This window comes from Pezoporus flaviventris, unplaced genomic scaffold (genome assembly GCF_033815535.1).
Source record: "Pezoporus flaviventris isolate CSIRO_AGI_PZ_B2104156 unplaced genomic scaffold, CSIRO_AGI_Pfla_v1 ptg000312l, whole genome shotgun sequence".
NCBI classification, from domain to species: Eukaryota; Metazoa; Chordata; class Aves; order Psittaciformes; family Psittacidae; genus Pezoporus; species Pezoporus flaviventris.
In genome coordinates, this window is record NW_026892859.1 from 114,983 (window position 1) to 120,680 (window position 5,698).

Sequence of the window (5,698 nt, forward strand, 5' to 3'; positions counted from 1 at the left end):
TAAGTTAAAGACACAGCGGGATTACCAAGACAGGCACTCATCCTTTTGTGAAAGGTAGAATTCCTGGTAGTGACTTTTCCTTTCGGCCTTCCCCATTGCCATCTCTTGCCCCACTCCCCCATGTTCTGAGTAGTTCTCATTCTCTGCCTTCACAGATTTCAGAGTTAAGCTTTCTTTAAACATTCTGCCACAGAAAGTCTCTCTGTCCCTGAGCAGTTTCCCATCTGATTCTGTTCCAGATTTCAGGCTGAAATAGCCGTGCACAGAACTTCAGTCTCTTGTCAAGCTCCTCGGCATGTTCCAGTCTGCCTTTCCTCATTTTCCCTTCTAGGTTTTTCTGGCCTTTCTGCCAGTCTGAAGCTCTCAGACTGACTGAAGTCAACAGGAGACAATACTGAGAGTCAGTAACAGCTCTTCACTGGCACTGCTTGGGGCCCTAGAATTTGTCAGCAGGTTCAGGGCAAAATCCTGCTCATTCCCAGCAGCGTTGGGCTGGATCATTGCCAACTGTCGTCACATCTTTGAAGAAATCAGTCATCAAATTCAAACTTGATTCACAGAGCCTTGGGAAAATGTTGGCTTCTTTGACTGTCAGAAATAGTGTGTAATGCTTGAGAAGCGTCCACCTTAGCAAATATTTTCCATGCTACTCAGCCAGTCTTTAATTCAAAATGTTGCAGGTGCAGACAGATAAGGTTTCTAGTTACGAGTATGGCTCTCAAACTTCATTGCATTTAGTGACATCTAGAGTTTCTGATTTTTGTTATATTCATCTGAGACAGTGCAATTTTTTTTCCTGTTCTGTTTTCTCACCTGTTGATTGATTGGTTTTTTACCAACAAAAGGCATTTGTTTGGTTTTTGTTCAGATTGGTTTTCAATTGGTTGGCTTTACAGTTAAGCAAATCATCATTGAGTGCTGTCATACGCTACTCTCGGAAAGACATGGTGACGTTTGACACCAGCCTACAAATCATGTTATATATTTCACTGCATGGGAGAGAGGGTGCAAGTTTGTTTCTGCGTACCGTGTGACTGGTAATCCCTGCCTGCAGCATACCATCATTTAACTCTGCAATACATCTTCCTGTATTAGGCATATATTGGTTATCTGTTTGAACAGGGATCCATTCCCCCAGTAGTAAATTTGCACATACCTCCGTTAAAACAACCAACCAACCAACGAACAACCAAAACAACAACAGAAAACCCTTCCAAAATCAAGCCAGAACAAAAATCCCGAAGAAGGGATCTTTTCTCCTATCTTTAGTTCTAGGTGTTTATTGCATTCAGTTCTGACTCTGAAATATTTTTACTGCGCATTCCTTCTGACGTTTACCAGTTTAACTTCAGCTTGCTCAGGTTGTACTTTCTCACACAGTCCTCAGCTGTCTTAGAAAGAAAAAGATGGATCTGGGATTGCGTTTTTCCTAGCATTATTGCTCCTTTATTGTAATTGATAGCATGGGCACAACGATGACTGTTGAAGCTGAGCTTTGTATTTTGTATTCCACTTTGGTCTGCTGAGTAAGAAAAGCGTTTTTCATGACAGCACTTCTGGTTTGAAGCTCTTATGGCAGAAATCCTGGGAAAGGCACTTGTGCAGGCTGCGAGCCAAGCACTCCTTTCGTGTTAAGCAGAGATACTAAAACCTAAAAAGATGCTGTTCTTTTTCTACATAGATTGACTCGTTTAGATTTTCCTAAAGCTTCCATTTGACGTTGTTTATGGAGTTAAAATACTTCTTCAACTCAGCCTTCGTATTTGCTACCAGTGAACCTGTTCATTGGTGGCAAATGGGGAGATGAACAGGCTGGAACACCTACCAGAACCTCCCCTTCTGCTTCAGTGTGGCTGAAATAGCTTAAACTGCATTTGCACCCAGCTGTGTGCCAGCAGCGCTGTAGACAGATGTACCTAGTCTTACTGTAATGTGACTATTCAGGTGAACAGCGGTGAAGCTATGCATAATGCATTCTTTGTTGTGAGCTAGGACGCTCCCCTGTCAAGTGAAGCCTGCCCATGTTACTGCATTCACACCAGCTGAATTTAGACTGCAAGACAGGAGAACAATAGAAGCGAAAGGAACCTTGTGTTTCTTGGTTGAACTGCATTATTTAGTGTCTGAAGAACTTGGTGTGCTTCCAAAATCACATTCATTTCATTATTTTGGTGCAGTCCTGTAGTGTCCATTCTGTCTCTTGCCTGCTCAACTTTTGCTTTGTGTTCTCAAATCCAATTTTCTGGAAGTGGCAGTGGACGGGAGGAAAATGCAGCAGTGGAAACTGCAGCTATCAACCCGAAACCCCTTTGTTGCCTATCTCTGTATAAGTCTAGATAGAATTGATAATAGTACAGACCAGCCTGGGGCAATTTTCCTTTAAGAGCTTAGTAATGGCATTGGTTCCTTTGCGTATATGGAAACTGAAGGATTCTAGGTTAGTATGCTTAGATGTGAGTCATTGTTCTGAGCAGTTTTATTGGAAGAAGAGGAATAAAAATGAATAATGCATTTTATGGAATGAGCATAAAGTTAATGTGGTTGCCAGCTTTTAATGGGTACTTCTGCAGTTTTGTTCTGCAGCCTGAGTAGAACTGTGTGCTTGCTCTTTGCTAAGATAACAGTGTCTTGCTAGGTAACAATTGTGTTGCGCTCTGACAATGTCTGGTTGAAATGGCTAAAGCAAAGCCATTGAATATCTTGAGCAGCTCTCGATGATTGGCCCAGCTTCTGGTTTTGGCTCCTAAAGCTCCTGCTCAGGCACCCCTTCAGGTGGCTCCTTTGTCTCCTCCTTTTGAAAATGGTAACATCTACCTGACCTGCATGGGTTTGTGATTCAGTTTTTGTGAGTTCTTTGCTGAATTAATTTTAGCTCAGATCGGTTCCTTTACCTGGTTTGTAACACAGGAGGAAGGAGAGGTAGCTTTGTTTTGTTTCTTCTTCATCTGTTGGTAGCGTTCATTTGCAGTTTTCTGTATGTAGGGTCTGAGGCATGGGATCAGAACTTCTTAACACTGGTTTTGTTGCTGACGTGAACATATTGCATAGCTAATGCTCTCATTTCAAACCATACGTTCTATATAAATATGTAACTTGCTTAGCATACCTTGGAGTTGTGTAACATTCTGCACATCTTAAGTCAGAAGTACTCTTAATGGGATTAGATGCAATCATAATTGAATTCCTGTGGTGTGATACTGGATTTAGGGGTTTATTCCCCTTAGTTCTGTCTGAATATGCTAGTGAAATAGAAAGCTGGTTTCAGGTGGAAGGAAAAATGCACATCTGATGTTTTCTTTCAGATGTTCCTAAGCTCCAGCACATCCCCTGAGATTCACAGTTATTTGCATGCAAAGGAGCAGGGGGAAAAATCCCGGACAGAACTGTACTTTCTTTTGAGAAGATCTGGCCTTTATTTTTCCACTAAAGGTACATCTGAGGTAAAGGAAAATAAAAAAGGGAGAACATAATAACGTAACGAAGTTAGAGCAAAGGTGTATGTATTTAAAATCTGTTCTAATAAGAAAAAATTGAATTTCAACTTCCACCGATCAAAAGGAAGAGAAATATTTATTCTAGATAAAATGTAGAGCGATATAAACTTGGAAAAGTATTGTCTTAGAGTAATTTCCTTTTGCCTAACTTTGCTTCATTCCGATCAATATTTTTCCAGTCAGTTAACAGCGTACTCTTTTAAAATCAATTTTCAGCTGGTAGTTAAAATGCTGAAGTGTAAGTAGGTGCTTTGAAAAGGGGTTGTCTTACTTCATGATGTAAAATAAAAAAACCCAGTGTATAAAGGGATTTTACAGGAAGATTTTGCGAGTTCTCACGTTCTGTCACTGTACAGTTTTCCATTTTACTACTTCAACTTTTTGGTGGCGGTTCTTGAAACCTGATAATGTTAAACAGGAGACACTGGAGTTGAGACACCTTTTACGTAAAGCACTTAAAGATTTTTCTTGTTGTGAATTTTCTGTGCTAACTGCCAGAGTAATCATTGAGCTGCTTTTGTATCCTTCAGCAAACCTCTTTTGTTTTCTTCCTTAACTTGGTTCATCTTAGAGGATGGAGATAATGGTTAGAAAGAGGAGTGGACAGTTTTCAGGTTATGAGAGTACCTTTTATTTTGATGTTTGAAATGCATACAGCTCTCAAAACGTGACTCCTACTGTAATATTATTGTGGCTTGAATTTAGCGGATGCTTTCCCAGAAGTGTCATCACTTGTACTTCGGTTTTTCTCCCTCTCTGGCAGAATGAGCTCTTTGACTAGTTTGATGTGGTTTTTCTCTGCATTATGAAATTGATGCTGAGTTGTCTCTTTCTAGATTTCACAATGTCAAACGTACAGTATGTTAAGACTGTTTTGGACCAGGATAACTACTACATCTCCTGAGTTTCTCCTCTGGAGGGGCTGGCTAAAAATAGTCTAACTATAGTACATTGCTCTTCTTTTTAGGAGCCAAGGCATCTGCAGTTTTTCTGTGAATTCAGCCTTAGTGATACGTACATGTCTTTGACAGGCAAAAAGATTTCTGGAGCTCCAACAAACCATGGATTCTGCTTTAAGGTACAAGCTTATTATTCGGATACAGATTAAAGTAAACCACAATTTTTAGGTAAGCTGAAGATTCTTTAAGGTTTCTGAAAACAATATTCAGCTGTCTCTTATAAAATAGGACAATTAGTGGCTTTTATTTCAACAGGTATTGTGTTCAAGGTATGCATTAATGCTAAAAAAATGTGCTGTGGCCGACTAGCCTAACAAATCAGGAGGAAACCGAGACCTGAAACAGCTCTGTGCAGATGAGGAACAAAGCAGGACCTGATGGATGACAGCAATTTGGTTGCTGAAGGTAATTTTTCTGTGTGGAGTTAGCTTCTTGCCTAAGTCTACTCTGTGAAATGTTGCTGTTGTGTGGTAGAGGAGTATCTAGGTTCCCATGCAATCGCAATCTCAACTTTAGTCGTGGTTTAAAACCCAGTCAGCCACGAAGTCTCGCTCGCTCACCTCCCCCCCCCCCCCCCCCCCCTTCTTCCCTTGCCCCCGCTCCTGGAGGGATGGGGAGGAGAATCGCAAGAATGTACCTCCCATGGGTTGGATAAGAACAGCCCAGTAACTAAGGTGTAACACAAACCACTGCTGCTACACCAGTAATAATAACAATAAGGGAAATAACAAGGGAAGAGAATACAATACCACCCGCCGACCGAGCCCGACCGAACAGTGAGTGCCCTTGGGGTAACTCCCTGTTACCTCCCGGGCATGACGTGCTGGGAGGGAGAAAAAATGACTGCTACTGCTGAACCCAAGATAGATGCCCTGCTTGTGGGATGCTCTGAACACCTGTGGGATGCCCTGCTTGTGGGATGCTCTGAACACTTGTGGGATGCTCTGCTTGTGGGATGCTGTGAATCCCTATGGGATGCTCTGCTTGTGGCATGCTCTGGAGCTCCCTTGTGCCAGCAGCTCCTCCCTAAGGTCCCTACACCAGGGAACATCCACACTGCAGCACAGAGGTGTGGGATCATGGAGTCATGGAATCACGGAATGGGTTGGGTTGAAGGCACCTTAAAGCTCATCCAGCTCCAACCCCTGCCATGGGCAAGGACACCTTCCATGGAGCGGGATGCTCCAAGCCCCATCCAACTATGCCCACTTCCAGGAATACCACACAAACCCCATTCCTTCTGCA